This window comes from Oratosquilla oratoria, chromosome 9, assembly GCF_046742065.1.
Source record: "Oratosquilla oratoria isolate Oo_2021 chromosome 9, ASM4674206v1, whole genome shotgun sequence".
NCBI lineage: Eukaryota > Metazoa > Arthropoda > Malacostraca > Stomatopoda > Squillidae > Oratosquilla > Oratosquilla oratoria.
The window spans coordinates 53,466,711-53,485,692 of NC_134785.1; the positions used below are offsets into that span (position 1 = coordinate 53,466,711).

The 18,982-nt window shown below is 41.9% G+C and overlaps 1 protein-coding gene across 7 annotated transcripts in view; it reads right to left on the reverse strand.

Moving 5' to 3' along the window:
• LOC143028414 (uncharacterized) overlaps positions 1 to 18,982 on the reverse strand; it is a 254,050-nt gene that overhangs the window by 38,827 nt on the left and 196,241 nt on the right. The gene's annotated exons all lie outside the window — the stretch shown is intronic.

The window sequence follows — 18,982 nt, forward strand, 5'->3', positions numbered from 1 at the left end:
CTGGTAGAGACAGCAACGATATTAAGACGGCAACGACGCGCCATCTGCACGGGTCGAGGATTTGGCCCGTGGGTTGAATGTCGCGGGTTTTACTCCTTCCTAGCGGACCAGAACTCCCTCTTTTGACCTCATCACTTATATGCACGACTCGGACCGTTATTCTGCCTGCCGGCATGTGCTTTTATTTACCCGAGGGGCCACCCTCTCCCCCCACGCAGCCAAAGAGTGATAGAGAAGAGGAAAATTTTATTTCTGTAAACCTACGACTCGCCCGTGCTCTCTTCGTTGAATCCCCCTTTCCCATGGTGACTCACTATTACCTTCCCGCACCGTGGCGCAGAAAGAAAAAGAAATGCAAGCCCCTTCTGGGACACACACACACACACACACACACACACACACACACACACACACACACACAGATTCACAGAGTAATAGACATTTGGAACAAGTTAGATGAGAAAGTGGTGTGTGCAAAAACAATACATGAATTTAAAAACAGTTTAGATAAAATGAGATATGAAGACGGGACACCACGAACATAGCTCCCCTTCCCGTAAAATACAACTAGGTAAATACACACACACACACTGTCCTTACATTGCAAGTAAGGACAGTTGCCTGAGAACTACCTCCATAAGAAGAAAGGTGGTCACTCTCTTATCATCACAACATGAAGAGCGCTGACCAGCATATATACATGCAGTCTAAGCAGCAGCTGTGCCTTGGCTACAGTGGCTTCCTCATCATCTGGGCATCAACAAATATCTCCTGAATCGGAATAATCAATGCGTACAATTGACCACAACCATCACCTCTTTTCTTTACCTTCTTTCTTTCTTCTTTTATTTATTTATTTTTATTTTTTATTGTTTATTTATTTATTTACTTATTTATTATTATTATTATCATTATTATTATTATTATTTTTTTTTTAAGGCTCTCGGATTCTATGGGCACTCGAGACTAAACGAAAGACAAATATTTGCGTCACTTTGCCTCTTCCAGCGGCTGCGCAGTATATTACTTATGTTTCAACCGCCAGGAGTTGCGAGGTGACTGAAGGAAATATTCAATCCTTTAGATGTCCACCGTGCACACGCGAGCACGCATACATTAGCTACAAGATGTAAGGTCCGACGTCTCCAGAGAATTCCCGCAGGACCACCTATTGTGTCTGACCTAATCACGGTCATTTGGGCCGAGCGCGTCTGACCTCACCGCGGTCAATTGGGCCGAGCGTTTGAATACCTGCGTCTGAAATTGCCAACTGCACAGTCATCATATGACCAATATATTTCTAATACGTGTTTCCAGTGTTTGTAAATAAATCACCTATGCATAAATACGGAGTGTCCACACACTGTTCATGTATTGTACATTGTAAAAGTTGAGTCGACAGTAGAGAATAAATTGTATATAGCTCCTTGTTTTGGCAACAACCACCATGTGCATGTAAATACACCATTGGCAACCACTAGATTTTTCCTCGTGGAATAGATCAGTCTTGATGGAGAGACAGAAAGAAAACAACTTCGTTTGTCTCAACGCCTCCAAAACCAATGTAGACCAGAAACACAAATCTACACAGGTTATTTTATTCAGACGAGGCAACCCCCTCGTCTCTACTCCCACTGCTGAAGGGCTTGTTTTCCTTCCTGCCAGCCTAGCTGAGATCAAACAATTAGGAGTGATGATCGCGGCACTATAGGGGACCACTTTACGTACCCGTACTTATGGCCACGAGATAGATAGATGGATAGAGATAGATAACTAGAGAGAGCAGAAGTGAGAGGAGAAAGTGAAGGAGGAGGTGACAAGGCACAAGACGAGAGGGTAGAAGAGAGAATAGGAGAAAGGAGAAGGAAAGCGAAGAACAGAGAGGAGACAAGAGAGGCGGTAATAATCGGTAAGGAAAGGATGTGTGAAGAGAGGTGAGGAGGGTAAGGGAGTGGAGAGGAGAGAAGAGAAGGAGAGCAGAAGTGAGGTTAGGATAGTACAGGAGAGGAGAGAATAGGTGAAATACGGAGAGAAGAAGAGGGAGAGGAAAAGAGAGGTGAGTAGTAGTGAGAAAGGTGAGAAGGGGGGAAAGAAGAGAGGAAAGGAGAGGTGGAGAGAGGAGAGAAGGACAAAAACATGAGACAGGAGAAAAGACGAGAGGAAAATGTGAGGTGGTGAAGGACGGAAAGGGAATAATGGGGAAGCGAAGAGAAAGTATTATAGAAGAGGTGTGACGTAGCGATGGGTGGAGAATGGAGGGGTGAGGAGGGAGACCAGGAATATGGAAAGGAGGTAAGTGCGGAGGTTGTATGACAGGCAAACCCGGTGGCTGTATTCTGTCGCTGATCACGTGACCTTGGGGGGACAACACTGCGCCAGAGGGGTACAGTCACAGGAGGGGTGGTAAAAGAGAGATCTCAGAAGGGCAGTCACAAAAACAGGGGGTAGCAGAGACAAGAATGATCAGCATTCTTCTCTGAACAGGTATGGGGAAGTGCAAGTAAAGGAAGGGAGAGGAAAGTAAGAGCACAGAAAGGATAGGGAAGGAAAGAAAGGTAGACGGAAATGGAGAGACAGGGAGACACACTTGGTCCTTCTTTACCTTATTTTGTTTCCTACCAAACGTCCTGTCGCATGTGAACAATTCATTATACCAAGAGTCGGCAGCTGGTACACACATCCGCTACCCATCTCTCTTCCCTTGACAGCTGGCACACACAAGGTCAGCATGCATGCAAGTATGCATGAATTCCTCGCTCTGTCATTGGTCTCCACAAAAGGGGTTTCAAAACCAACCAGTTCGATACTCAATCTCTGGAATGCTAGTCTGGTTTCCGTTTCAGAAGCTTCCTCATAGGCGACGACAGTCAGATCGAACGAAAGCAACAAATTCAGTAACCAAGGACGCGGGATGTATCCCGCACAGCAAACTCCCGCCCACAATTCCACCCATACCCGCGGGCACAATACCTGACACTGTTAACCCTCCTTAGAGTTTCTGCTAGATCTGCTCATGCGTAGCGTCGGATTCCTCATCATTCGATGGGCGCCATCTGGTCCTTACTAAAATACACAGATTCCTATCCAGCGATGGTGAAAGAAAGGGTCAAACCTTCTAGCCTAACTGTGTGTGTGTGTGTGTGTGTGTGTGTGTGTGTGTGTGTGTGTGTGTGTGTGTGTGTAATAAAGAACTGTGGAAAACTGGGTGTTCAAAATATGATTTCATTGCTGGACATATACAAAAGGAGTACAATCCAAAGATGTCATGTAATTATCAATGGTGCAACACACCCACTGAATGACAGTTACCAAATGTTACCTTCAGGAAAAAGACTGAGATCACTGAAAAGCAGAACAGCTAGGTTTTCTAAATCCTTTGTACCAGCTAGTATAAGAATCCTAAATGAGGAAAAATTAAACATATCATAGGGTAGACTGTTAAGGCTTGAAACTCAGATGGTAATTTTTTGTATTTCTCTAGCTTTTGTGTAAATGAGATTTTGATAACCACTGTAAGATTGTAGTAGCTCATCTATGTATGATTGCCCTCGATTTCTTATGAAAACACACAAGACAAATTTCATGTAATTTACGTGACCAATAAAGAATTTTATTTTTACTCTATTTAGGACCAATCAGGTTTATTTGTGAAGATGGCAATGACTGACGTCTTTTGCAAAGTTGCAAGTATATCACCTTTAGTCGAATAACAACAACACGAACGAGTCTGCATGATGTCATATAAAAAAACCATTCACGTCGGTGCATCTCCCTGGAGGTAGCTGTAGCACTTCCAAATGGAGGCAACTGTACTTGTTGCACAAGTTCGCGGACGCCTCTTAGTGTGCAGCATGCAATGGCTCGTCACTGGTAACAACGACGTCGACAACTCGTAGGAGTTTATCGTGAATTCCATCGAAGAGCGAGATGGCCAAACATATACTGTACACATACGTATACTGCATACACACACACACACACACATATATATATATATATATATATATATATATATATATATATATATATATATATATATATATATTGCAAAAATAATCACAAAAACGCGTGACTAAATGATCATGCAGAAACCACAGGGAAAATAAAGTTCGGAATACTAAACGAGGAGTATGGAGTATGGTAGGGGCTTCCACTTGTCTGTTGATAGAAAGTTGCAAGTCTCTTATGAAAAGAGCTTCTGCAGAGAACAGTCTAGACCTTTATGATTCCTTAGCGAGAATGATGTTGTCTTCTAAAAGTTTTCTAGTGATATGTATGTTGTGTCTTTCCACTCGACAATGGGAAGACATTCTTCTCGACAATGTCGTTCTCGCTTGTCCAACGTAGCAGTCGAGAGGGGTGCAGTCCTCTGGGGGGCAGGGAAATTAGTATACTACGTTGGTGCAAGCGGGACTTTCGGGGAGAGGAGAAGTGTTATTTCTAACTAAAAGTGTAGCTGTTTTTTAGTTGCGGTAGTATATGGAGAAACGAATTTCGTCATTCTCGCTTTTGGGTTTGACGTTCCGATGAATAATTCCGTTCAAAACCTTCACGTCTTCCTTATAAGGTCCGGACATTAGGGCACGGTAAAACAGGGTAAAAATATCACCTTCGCCTACTACTGGGGTGGGAGGCCCGTGGTACCATTTGTCCATGACACTTTTTAGGACACGCTGGCAGTCCTGATTCTAAAGTCCATTATTCATTACAACTCGTGTGGCCCTGTTTATTTTAACTTGAGTAGGTTCAGCGTGAGCAGTAGGTCAATGCCCTCCTAAAAAAGGCACTAATGGTACTATTTTTGTAACGTTGAGGGTACTCGCTATTCCCATTAAGACAGAGACCAGGGTTGGTGGGCTTAACGTAAAGTGAGGTGGAGAAGTCGCCATCTTGTTGAAGATGTACATCAAGAAACGGAAGCCACTGATGTCTTCTTCAGTTGTGAATCTTAATCCTGATGTTTATTCTAGCAGGTTATGGGGTGATTCTCTTTCATTTTATTCTTCATCTATTTATTTTTTATCATTATTATTATTATTATTATTATTATTATTATTATTTTTTTTTTTTTTTTTTTTTTTTTTTTTTTTTTTTTTTTTTTTTTTTTTTTTTTTTTTTTTTTTTTTTTTTTTTTTTTTTTTTTTTTTTTTTTTTTTTTTTTTTTGCGAGTACTCCTAAGGGGGAGCCCATCGCCACGCCGTCAACTTGTTGGTAGAGGTTACCTCGGGAACACCGAAAAACAGCCTCCATGGTGCAGATCTCGAGCAGACGACGAAGGTGAATTTCAGGGATGTCTAGCTTTGGAGAAGGTCCTGATCGGTAAATAGTGTCACAGATGTAGTTGATTGTTCATATAATTGGAACGTTAGTAAAGTAGGACCCCACGTCAAGAGAGGAAATAATTTCCCTAACGGGAACATCGTTAATGGAGTCCAGGATAATCTTTAGGAGAAACGTAGCTGTGTTGTGTAGGGATGAAGGGCGTCAGAAGTTGGTTCAGGAGCTTGGCAAGGTTGTATGTAGTCATAGGGATCTGGCTGACGATGGGACGTAGAGGATCTCCAGGTTTGTGTGTCTTCACACCAGGATTAAAATTGCCGGGAATATTAGTTAGCTTAACGCCTCCGTTCTTGGTGTTAATGGTGTGTATGGTCTTGTTGGTGTTTCTTATTATGTCCAGGGTGGGGTCATGATTTATTATTCCGTCTCCCCTGAGACAAAAAATCAACGTTGAAGACTTGAAAGTCTACTCAAGAAGCTTTGTAGCGCCAAATGAGCTACAGAACATTTATATATATGTGTGTGTGTGTGTGTGTGTGTGTGTGTGTGTGTGTGTGTGTGTGTGTGTGTGTGTGTGTGTGTGTGTGTATGTATGTGTGTGTATGCATATATATATATACATGTGTGTGTGTGTGTGTGTGTGTGTGTGTGTGTGTGTGTGTGTGTGTGTGTGTGTGTGTGTGTGTGTGTGTGTGTGTGTGTGTGTGTGTGTGTGTGTGTGACGGAATGAGTGGAAAGGGTTGAGAGGTAGACGCCAAAAAACCGTAGGGGTTTTATTACTAACGTTTCGTCCTTAAGAGGATTTCCTCAAACTCTGAAGAAGTCCTCTTAAGGACGAAATGTAAGTAATAAAATTCCTACGGTTTTTTTTTTCGCGTTTACCTCTCCCCATATATGATTTGAAAAAGCATACCTGCGAAACTAGTCAGGAATAAACTCAAGACTAAGACTCCTGTGTTTCGTACTCCACTTACGTCAACCTATCAGAATGTCTCAATACTCATATTATATATATATATATTATATATATACATGCATATTGCTAATCTACAATCCAAATGAAGATGCAGAACGACCAGCGAAACGTCTTCGTTTATTCTACTGTATTTTGTTTTTGTTTTTTATTTTCTGTATTGCGTGTTAAATTTAGTCAATATAACTTCGCAATGCCTGCTGGAAATTTACTTCTTCCTCTTTCCTTTCAACAGAAATCCACTTTCCGAGAGCTACAAAGCTTACGAATGAAATCTATTTCTAATTAATTTACTGTCGTTTTTTCAGAATATATATATATATATATATATATATATATATATATACATATCATATATATATATATATATGTTGACTTCCCGTAGGAATGTTCCACATAGTGTCACAGAGAGCAATATCCCCAGTCCCATCACTCCGTCCCATTTTAGCCGCCTTTTGCGACCCGAGTTGAAAAACTCGAAAATGGAAATATATACTCAAAGAAGTGGTACAAGGCAGTATTGAGAGGGGGACTGCATCACGGAGGGACAGTCGTAGTACAATCAAGTAACATAATTTCTCTATGAGTAGACACTTCCTCTCACACAAACGATGTGTTCTGGTCCGTAGGAGCGCGCCATATAGTCCCTAAAGTATCGGTTGTATGCTACTGCAAGAGCTTTTGTCGGTTGCATGCTACTGCAAGAACTGTGATTGTAACTTATAAAGGTGACCATGAGTTGTTGAAAAAATTTGTGAAGAACGTGCCTCGAAGTAATTCGCAGCTTCCTTACAACCTTGACAAACTGGGCTCCGCCCCCATGGTGACGTACACAGGCTTCTTGAAACACCTCTTCCCCTGCTCTCCCCCAAAAGGGGCAGGCCGATCCTGTAGTGGCCCATTACGCCTGAATTCGTCAATGGGCCAAACGGGTTTATTTCCGACACACGGAGAGCCAATCCAATTATCCGCAGGTCATTTCGTATCTTCGCGTTACAGTCGTGTCATAACGTTTCGTTGAATACAGCGGGCGACTTGACGTCACTGAAAACGAGAGGTCCCGTGCAATTAACGCCCAAGTGTTGACTCAAGTCTCTCCCTCAGGCCGAGGACGACCTTGTGCTAATAACCGTGGACACGACCTAGACTCATTTGTCCAAGGACCACGTGATCTCCTCGGCGTTGCTGCCGCCACCGAGCGCAGACGACGCTCTTGGCATTTTTGGGTGTCTGGCACAGGGAAAGGCTCGTCGGCGTTGTCATTTCGGAGATTCGTAGATTGCTGGCTGCGTTGGCCGTAATCACTCAGCATGCATCACAACTGCATCACCGAACTCGTGCACGTTTTCAACCAAGAGCGCGCGCGCGTGCACACACAACCACAAACACACACCTCGTGGCTCAGTTGGTAGAGTTCCAGCCTGCCACTACGACGGTCCGGTTTCAAATCCCGCCCAGGGCTGGAATAATTTCAGTATCGCTGCGCTGCAGGTAGTTACTCCAACTCTCGTGGGTGGGGAGTTGGGTGTGTGTATTCGTGTAAGGTCATAGCATTACCCATAGATTGGTCATATATGAGCTCTGAGCTCTCATCCGGGAGGGTGATAGCTGTCGATCACGAGTCCAACACGTGATCCAAGACCATGGTGAATCACACACACACAGTGTGCACAAAATGACAGGTTTTGGACACTCGTCCTCACGACAGACACTCGAGTGTAAGTTCAGACTCGACTTCTGAAGGACAAATGCCGAGGAAGAAGAGGAAAGAGAAACGAGAAAGAGAGAGAGAGAGAGAGAGAGAGAGAGAGAGAGAGAGAGAGAGATGGAGACAGGCACAGAGAGAGAAAGAGAGATATGGAGACAGACAGAGAGAGAGAGAGAGTATCATTGGAGATAACATCACAATACAATTTGGAACGTAATCGCTGTTGATCACGAGTCCAGCACGAGATCCAAAACCACGCTGAATCACAGTAACCTACCCCCGTTTTACCTACCTCTACTCATTAATCATCTGCCATATCTCGCCACGCCCTTGCAAAGGCAACTGTGGGGGACGCAATCCACAGCTGACTTGTCTGACAGACAAGGTCCTACTGCCGCATAGTCCCATCCAGCGTCCCTCAACCGGTTCCCCGGAACCCTAAGGTTCCGCAAAAGGTCCCTAAGGGTTCCGCGAGAACAAGTGAGATAAGCTAATCCACTTTTGATTTTTTTCTATTTAATTTCATATACGTAATATCATTAAACGCGCACGGCATATTCTAGGTTATTGTAATAATGTAATATAGACATCATCTTGTCTAACCTATTATTACGATGAAAATGAAATGAGAAAGGTGGTACATTATTATTATTATTATTATTATTTTTTTTTTTTTTTTGCGCAGGGGTTCGTTGAGACATGTAATTTATTTCAAAGGTTACGCAAGGGTAAAAAGGTTGAGAAACGTTGGTCCCACCTCTTGCCCGCTCTCCTCTCGGTTTGCAGTTGCGGCGTCGGCGACAGCTGGAACACGTGTCCGTGGCAATTCGCCACTACTACAGTGTCCCCTTAACGTCTATATCATTGTTGTAAAATGAAATTACTAATCTTGGTCAAACCATTATATGTGTCCATGTTAGTAAAAATATACATTGTAAATAATGTAAATAATGTAAAAAGCATCTGAGTGTGATATTTTTCTATAAATTGTAAAAAGTAATAAAATATTGATTGTGCATAATTTATGTCATGGCGGACGGGAATTCCTGAAATAAGACTATATGATAAATTTAAATTATTCCATCTCTTACAAATGATAACATATAATCATGCTGTGGTCACAATCCACATTACGTCCTTAAGACGACGCCAACTGATCAATCTTGATTAACAGGAACTCTGGGGTTCGTGTGCCGGTAGCCGAGTCTGACCATTTCGATCTCAGCTCAGAGGTCGTGATTTCTGCAGCAATATTTTCCGACATGGTAGAGAACTTCGTAGATTTTACTTTCTTTCTCTCTTTTTGTTCTTTGCGAAAAATTGATGTATCACATCTTCAAGTTTCTGCTCAAACAACAGCAACGATCTAAGCTACTCTCGTTACTGCCCTCACTTTGCATATTTGAGTGTGTGTGTGTATGTGTGTGTGTGTGTGTGTGTGTGTGTGTGTGTGCGTGCGTGTGTGTGTGTGTGTGTGATTCACCACGGTCTTGGATCACGTGTTGGACTCGTGATCGACAGACATTTCCTTCCAGGAAGAGAGCTCATATATGACCGATCTATGGGTAATGCTGTGACCTTACACGCACACACACACACCCAACTCCCCGTCCACGAGAGTTGGAGTAGCGGCCCGCAGCGCAGCGATACTGAAATTATTTAAGCCCTGGGCGGGATTCGAACCCGGACCCGCCGTAATGGCAGCCGGGAATTCTACCAACTGCCCCACGATTTGTGTGTGTACATGTATGTGTATATATATATATATATATATATATATATATATTATATATATATATATGTGTGTGTGTGTGTGTGTGTGTGTGTGTGTGTATGTATGTATTGGTAACAAAAAGATTAAAAAAAAATATTTACTGTAATACCGATCACTACAGCTGCTTCCGGTGGATCTTGCATGGAGTGATCCTATAGCGAAAAAGTATTTCGCTGCTCAGGTTTACAGCAGCCACCGACATTAAGCTAAATGTGGCAACTGATAACATGTGGAGGAAACGCTGCCGATATCGGTATAGATATCATACACTCATTAGATGACGCAGCGAGGAAACACGACACCAATAAAGTCCGTTATCATTTGTGTTGAAAACTTTCCGGATATTTCTCAAGAAGCTTGGCTAATTTGTTGTTTCGTGCGTGTTTTTATCTATATCGTCTTCACCGTTCCACAAAACACACACACACAACTACAAGAAATAACAATGTTGTAAATACGGCTATTCCTTAGCTTACTGTTTGTTTTGTTTTTAAATACTTGTAACAACATCCTTTCATTGTTATATTTGATCATTTTATAATACTGTAGGCTGTATATTTTCAGCAGTAATTCTGCTATACCCAATAAACCGTTCATTCACACACACACACACACACGCAAATAGCTAATAGGTAAATACACACACCTCGACTGCCTAAAGGCAGCACCGTGTTATATGCACATGATACTAAAGATTGTTGTATCAGTATCATGACAAATCCTGGCCTGACCTCCTTCATCCAGGACCCGACCTTCGTTGCAATCCTCGAGGTGTCGATGCAGCATGACAGGTAAAATATAAACGATGACGAAGACTTTATTAAGAACAGCTGCGACGTTTCGCTTTGTTCTCTGTCAAAACTGACGTCAGGTGCCGTTTTCTATCACGATACGACCCGCTTGGAAAAGTAATCAATATATTGCTGATCCTAAATCATGCACCTATGATACCTATATTTCCCACTGCCCTATTGTAACAAATGACTGGGACAATATACAACTTATGCTGTTGTTATTGTTGGGCAGTTTGCAGTATTAGATGACGATGCTGGAGTTGCACTGGGCTCCAGTCAGAGGTCTTCCATCCTAGTTATTTTGTGGTCGTGTCTCTGTATTGCTACATTGTATTCATATATATATATATATATATATATATATATATATATATATATATATATATATATATATTATATATATATATATATATATATATATATATAAAAGACATATAGACACATATATGCATACATATACACGAGGGCAAAACTGGTTTTATTTCGCATTGTCCTATTGTCCGCCTCTTGCATCATTCCATCACATTTGACTGACGCAGTGAGAGAATCATCCCTTTGGCCGAGTCCTTCCTATGAACGCAACCTTGTCTTGTAGAGGAAGGAAAAACATGTTTTAATCACATGGCTGAGGTCTTAGAGCAAGGGTTATCAATTTGTGGTACTTAGATGTCTAGCGAAAGATCATTTAAACATTTAAATCTGCATGTGCAGTATCACTGTACATTTTTTTTTATTTTCATGCTTAACTGATTAATAAATTCATTGTAATTTAATCCATTTGATATCCATTGTGGTGCCATTGTATATTTAATCCATCTTAATATATTACCATTAGAGGATGCAAGATCGGGAGAACAAGAATCAGAGACGTGTGAGCTTTGGAACGACAATAAGAAAAGGAAAAAAAACAAGAAGGTACAGAATTCAGATGGTAAAGTCTGCTATTAGTGAATCAAACCACTTTAATATCTGTGTGACACGGAAAAAAGATTAAATGGTTTGTGATTCGTTAAGAGGAAATCGGAATAGTCTGCGCGCGTAAATTCAAAATGCTGCACGGAGGGAAAGTACGTGGAGTAACGACGACCAATCATACGGGATTTTCAAATTGTATGATTCTAGTCTTTGCTTTTATATAAGTGATATTGAAAGAAGATGAAGGGATAAAATATTCAGAGCACTTCTCTAAGTTATTCTCAACATATCGGTATTTATGATTAAGCCTAACTCAGCATAACCGTTATTATAGCTAAAAATAAAATAACCTATTCTAAACTTGCCCAAACAAATCCGACTAAGCGTAATTCGCCACACAGGTACTTGTGTGGAAAAAAATAATAACAATAATAAATAAATATAGATAAAAATAAATAATTAATAAATAAATAAATAAAATAAATAAACGGGACATCAGATAACGGCAATCAGGGACATCAGATAACGGCAATCAAACACGAATCATGTTTTAGTTTTATACTTATGACAGTGAGAGGAGGAAGCGATAAAAATATCCATTAGACCCTACTGCATGCAAATACTTCTTAATTTTTTTCTCAATATATGTTACCAAGCTTAACCCTAACCTAACCTACATTATTTTAACCACGTAGGGTGCTACTGACAACATAAGTTTAATACCGTCCATAAATCAGGAACTATCATCCTAACGAACCAATCCCACAGCATTATTTTTCTTTGTGATTGGAGATTAATCTTTATTCAAATAAGAATTTTGTTCTTTTATTCACTTCTCTCCCTTCTTAAATCTCCTTTACCGACAATGACTACCTTATAGGATAGACGCACAACCAAATACAGATACAACTCAACCTTGCTTTAGCAAGTTCGATTCAACCAACCGTTATCCAAATCATTTCCCTCTGCAGAGTTCCCGCGCTGCAGACGATGCACTGCATCCTCAAAGCACTTGTCATTCTTCTTGTGGGTAAAGTTTCACTCCCTACCAGGAACGAAGGAGATATATTATTTGGATTGAGGTTGATCATACCTACATCTGGTGAAATTGCGTATCTTCTAATCCATCGTATAAATTCAACAAAGCCGAGAAGAAACTGGGCAGAGATGCACGCCACAGAGTCAACACAAGTCGTGCTAATTGCGTATTTACTTTGTTCTCGTCCTTGTTGCTAGGCACGCGGAAGGGATCGTGCGGAGGAGAGTGACCACGACCATGCAGGGAGGGGATTTGCTAAACGCACATAAAATAATCCATGCATGAATTAAGTACCTGCTACATCCACAGACGCATTGGCACATGCATACATTAATGCGCACACGCACGCACACGCACACATGTACATATATCTTTGTGTCATAAATACTCGTACACACACACACGAATACAACACTCGTGAAATTTTTGCCTCCGAAAATAAAAAAGCGCCTCGTCTTGCCAAGCATTTGGCATAACAGTTACAGAAATACGAGAACGTGTAGAATTAATAATCTGCCTATCCTAATTACATTCTAAACGCAACCTAAGTGCAACCCACTCGCTAAGCAACTGGCAGCTTAAAGCGTACTAGATGATGTCCAAGACTGAAGCTTATGGAGCGCTGTTCAGCGTAAGGAATACGAAGTGGCTGAGAATGCAACTTGGATGTGCTCAGTGCAAACCAAAAAACCTTCACTCGCTTCCTCGCGTGGACGTACACGTGGATAGGGGACTCCCACGCGGAGGGATCTCACTATTATATAATGACCTCACTCTCCTGCATCCTGGCTCCTGTAGTCTCAAAACGTTCCGCCCTGTTTCTACTTTTTCATTTTTTTGTAGTTATTCATTCTTGCCAACTTACTGTCCTTCCTACCACCACCTCCTCCTCTTCCTCCTCCTTATTATATTTCTCCTCTTCCTCTTCCTCATTCTCTTTCTCCTCTTCTACCAAACTCTACTTTTCAAGTTACATGCTACCTCGCCTACGTAACTCCTTTTCTGTCCCTGTAAATGCACTTGGCTCGTGATCCACACATGTTCAGATGAGGCATAGTTTTCGCTCGGCCTTCCTAGAACTGATATCAAGTTCTCATTTCTTCATGGGGGACTGCGGTGTGGGGGTGGCGGGGTTGGGGGTGGGGAGGGGTGGGGGGCACACACGTGACGTTTTCTCCTCTGCCTCCTCCCCCCCAGCTGTGACGCATGTTCTTTCTTCCCTATCCACTCTTACTCATCTCAACCGTTCCTATATCCTCCCCCTCCTTCCCAAACTCACTCATTTTCCAACCTCTCCTACTTATCGTCCCCTCCCAACTCTCTTTCCAACAGGGGAGAGAAAGAGAGAGAGAGAGAGAGAGAGAGAGAGAGAGAGAGAGAGAGAGAGAGAGAGAGAGAGAGAGAGAGAGAGAGAGAGAGAGAGAGAGAGAGAGATTACATTGCATTTTCCATCCTCTCCTCATCGTTCCCTCCCAACTCTTTCCAACAGGAGGGAGAGAGGGAGGGAGAGAGAGAGAGAGAGAGAGAGAGAGAGAGAGAGAGAGAGAGAGGGATTGCATTGCACTGTAGTGCATTGATTTGCATTGTATGCTAGTGTAGGAAAAATAGATTAGCCACGCACTCTGAAGTACGGGTCCCAGAAGATAACAAACGTGTGAAGAAACGAGTCATATCAGGACTGATGACAGTTTAGACTAATCACTGGATGTACAAGACGCAGAACTCAGAACACCAAAATCAGAAGTTAGGACAGAATTAAGTTTAAAATATACCAAAGTTCATATAAATTAATCAGATATACAACATCACAGTTCATAGTAGGATAAAGATATTGGAGACAAAATGGAATGTACAAAGTCAGTTAGGAAGCAGAAGGAATAGAAGAATATATTGAAATGGGTAACTCAATGAGATTTGAGCGTAGGTGAGAAAGGAGAAAGGGTTACTGAATCAGTCAGTCAGAAAGGATGTAGACCTTTGACTTACGAACAATTTTACGTTGGTGTTTCGGTGTGGTTGCAGCTGTGTAAGAACGTATATATGTAATTGAAAAATATGTGTTAGAAATATATAGAAAAACTAAACCAAATGTTTAATTGGCCAAGCCTTCATAAAAAAAAAATATATATATATATATATATATATATATATATATATATATATATACATACATATACATACATATATGTGTGTTGTGTGTGTGTGTGTGTGTGTGTGTGTGTGTGTGTGTGTGTGTGTGTGTGTGTGTGAGCGCGCGTGCGTGCGTGTGTGTGTGAGCGCGCGTGCGTGCGTGTGTGCGTGTTTTTGTACGCGCATTTGATGGAATCGCTTTACTTCCTTAGTTTGGAAATTCTGGTCTTCATTCTTCCTACTTGTTTCACAATGACGAAGAAGAAAAAGTCACTTTAGGAGAGGTCAGCAGCGAACCTCATATGCAATGTGTTCCTCCTTAATACAACCGCATTCTTCTCCAAGATAATAAATACTTAATCACATGAGTAAATAAATAAATAACTGTGCATTAAACGAAGAAATAAATCAACTAATAAATAACAGAAATATAGTGACTACTGAATTGATATTTTAATGGAAAAGTAAATTCATAAGAAAGTAAATGGATATATAGTAAATAAGAAAAATTAAAGAATCAATTAGGAAGTAAATAGATTAATAAATAAACAAGAAAACACGCTAGCGGAAACAGTGAAAGTGTTGACAAACAAAAAAATAAAAAATAAAAATAATAAAAAATATATAAAAAAAATTAATCTTCCCCGAGATTTAGTGACGCACAAAATAATAATAATAATAATAATAATAATAATAATAATAATAATAATGATAATAATAATAATAATAATAATAATAATAATAATAATAATAATAATAATAATAATAATAACAATAATAATAATAAATAAATAAATACGATAAAACAAACAAATAAATAAAACTTCCCCAAGACGTCCGCTTCGAGAAACCAGTCTTGGTCCGGTCCGGTCTGTCGGTGAAGCAACAAACAAGGAGTCGTCCGGCGGGCAACTTCGATGATGCAAACGAGGACGGGCGAAAGGAGACGGAGGAGGGAGAGGGAAGAGGAATAGGAAGAGAGGAGGAGGAGGAGGAGGAGGAGGAAGAGGAGGAAGAGGGAAGGATGGAAGGAGGGAAGGAAAGGGAGAAAGGAGGGAGTGGGAAGAAGAAGAGGAAGAGAGGAGGAGGGAGCAGGAAGAGGAATGGGAAGAGAGGAGGAGGGAGCAGGAAGAGGAATGGGAAGAGAGGAGGAGGAGGAGGAGGAGGAGGATGGAAGGAAGGAAAGGGAGAAAGGAGGGAGGAGGAGGAGGGAGCGGGAAGAGGAATAAGAAGAGATGAGGACGAGGAGGAGGAGGAGAAAGAGGGAAGACAGGAAGAGGGAAAGAAGGAAGAGGGACGGAAGGAGAGGAAGAAAGGAGGAAGGGAGGAAGGAGGGAGGAGGAAGATAAGCAATGGAAGAGGAAGAAGACGCTTTAGTAATGATTTCTATGTATATACGTCCTTGTCGTTGCGTGAACTGACTTGTCGGGGAACACATTGGCGGTATTCTTACCCCCCTCCACCCTCCGCCACAAGACAAAGAGAGGAGGTTACGCCCTAAGCATAGTACAGGAAAGATTTGTCTTAGAGCATGAAATAATGCTAAGAAACTCGGATTCGTAGGGGTGGCTGGAGGCAGTCGTAACAAGAGAGGCTTCGATCGAAACGGGAACTAATAGATCATTTCCGTTAACCGAGTATCAGGGGTGATATTAGTAACATATGTAGTAAGAGAAGTTTGCAGGAGTAACGTGTGAAAGGTTGGCGTAGCCGTGAAACTCGTTGAAGAGGTCTTGTTCAACAGTGAACTTCGAATGGCTCACTGATTCGATAATAGTATTAGTAAGAAGTAGGAGTAGTAGTAGTAGTAGTAGTAGTAGTAGTAGTAGTAGTAGTAGACAGATCCTGCTGCTTCCACCACACAGTTCCACGAGGATGGAGGTCGTATTAAAAAAAAAAAAAAAAAAAAAAAAAAAATAGTAGTAGTACTGGTAGAAGTGGTTATAGTAGTAGTAGTAGTAGTAGTAGTAGTAGTAGTAGTAGTAGTAGTAGTAGTAGTAGTAGTAGTAGTAGATGAAGAGTGTTGAAGTTGCTTTCGCAGCTGTTCTCTATAGCGGAAGATGCCTAGCCTACTCGCATGAAGGCAAAATGCTATACGGAGGAGGAAGAGGAGGAGGAAGAGTAGGAAGAGGAGGAAGAGTAGGAAGAGCAAGAGGAGGAGGAAGAGGAAGAGGAGGAGGAGGAGGAGGAGGAGGAGGAGGAGGAAGAGGACTACGGTGTATGTGCACAAAGGAAAACGGTGACCAAACACAGGTCGCGCTTAGCAAACCGTAAGATTTTTATTTCACGTAAATGATAATGAAAGAAAGTTGAAGAGATTAGATATATTCATTTTTCTTTATAAAATCTATTCTCCATCTATCATCAGTACTTGGGGCCAAGCCTGACCCTAACTTAAATCTAAACTAGAATTTCCTCACTTAACGTGGTTAAATGACGTTTGATTCAACCGATAATCATAAAGATAAAATTCCCGTGTAGCGCACTTCAGAATGTTTTGTCTCTCTCTCTCTCTTTCTCTCCTCTTTCTCTCTTACTGCCTCTCTCTCAACATGGACAAGCAGTTGCGAAAGTTATGCACAGGGAATAAACAAAAGGCGACCCATGGCCTCAGGAAGTGAAGAGCCAAGGTCCATGACTTTGTACAGAACAGTACAGTACGTGTGTGTGTGTGTGTGTGTGTGTATGCACTTGGTCTTTGGATCACGTGTTGAACTCGTGATCGACAGCTATTTCCCTCCTGGAAGAGAGCTCAGAGCTCGTAGGTCCGACCTATGGGTAATGCTATGACCTTGCACACACACACACACCCAACTCCCCGCCCACGAGAGTCAGAGAAACGACCCGAAGCGCAGCGGTACCGAAATAATTTCGGCCCTGGGCAGGATTCGAACCAAGAACTGCGGGCCACTATGGTGGCAGTTCAGCGCTCTACCAACTACGCCACCGAGTCGTGTGTGTGTGTGTGTGTGTGTGTGTGTGTGTGTGTGTGTGTGTGTGTAATAATGATGATAATAATAAAAGGTTTATTTCAATAGCAGTAGTACACTGACAATGATACAATGCAAAAGCTGATTACAAATATAAAACTTAGAGTATATACACGGTGCAAGTTTACATAGAGTTCATTATGTGCACAATGGATGGGATGACACTGTTTTTGTAGCGTGTGTGTGTGTGTGTGTGTGTGTGTGTGTGTGTGTGTGTGTGTGTGTGTGTGTGTGTGTGTGTGTGTGTGTGTGTGTGTGTGTGTGTGTGTGTGTGTGTGTGTGTGTGCGTGTGTGTGTACGAGAGGCCCTCCAAATTCCGTCTGGCCAACTCAATCTACCCCTCCCTAATCTACCAAGGCCAACGCCGCTTGCGTACGAACGCACGCACGCACGCAAAGACTTAGCAACAACAACAACAACAACAACAACAGGGATGGGAGGAAGGCCACGGAATGAGAGGAAGGCTTGTAGCAGCACAGTAATACAAACTTCCGGACTGAGATTGAGGCCATTTTGTCACCTAACTACCCTTGCTGTATGCGATTCAATTATTCAACAGATGTTTTTACAAACGATATTTTACACTGCACGGTAGAGCAGGGTATCAGACTTTGTAATATGAAAGAATTACCTTTTATATTACAATCATATAACCATTTGATAAATGACTATTGCGAGGGAAGGGTTGTATAAATGATGATGATATGGATTAACGTCACAAACTCCTCCCATCGGAAGGCTAGTACGGTGCCCCTTACAAAGGACTTTGTAGCGTGGGATTTAATGAGCCACGCCCTTGGTTCAACTTCGCCGGTGGCAGGATTCGAACCGCCATCCCCTCGACCTTCGCCGCAAGTAACGACGCCCTAACTCACTCAGCCAGCGAGCGAGTAAGTTCCCCCAAATTCTACCCTACGACTCTGCATAGGTAGACAGTGAACTATACGGAGATAGGAGGGAGGGAATGAGAAAGAAAGAGGGAGAGGGAGAGACAGGGAAGGTGAGAGACGGAGGGAGAGAGGGACAGAGAGACAGAGGTAAAAGGAGAAGAAGAGAGAGGGAGCGGGAGAGGAAGAGACAGCGAGAGAGAGAGACGGAGGGAGAGAGGGACAGAGAGACAGAGGTAAAGGGTGACAGAGAGAGAGAGAGAGAGAGAGAGAGAGAGAGCGGGGGGAATTGGATCGAGAAATATAATGGGGTGTGGAAGAACTGTCTGCAATAATGAAGGTACTATTCATTAAGTACTACGAGTGCAACAGTATGGTTCACAATAAACACTTACTGAGAACGGGCCCTTTAGGCAATGGGTAAACTTTCTTTGCATAAGTTTATACACTCCCCATCCCTTAAATTACTATAAATTTATACACTCCCCATCC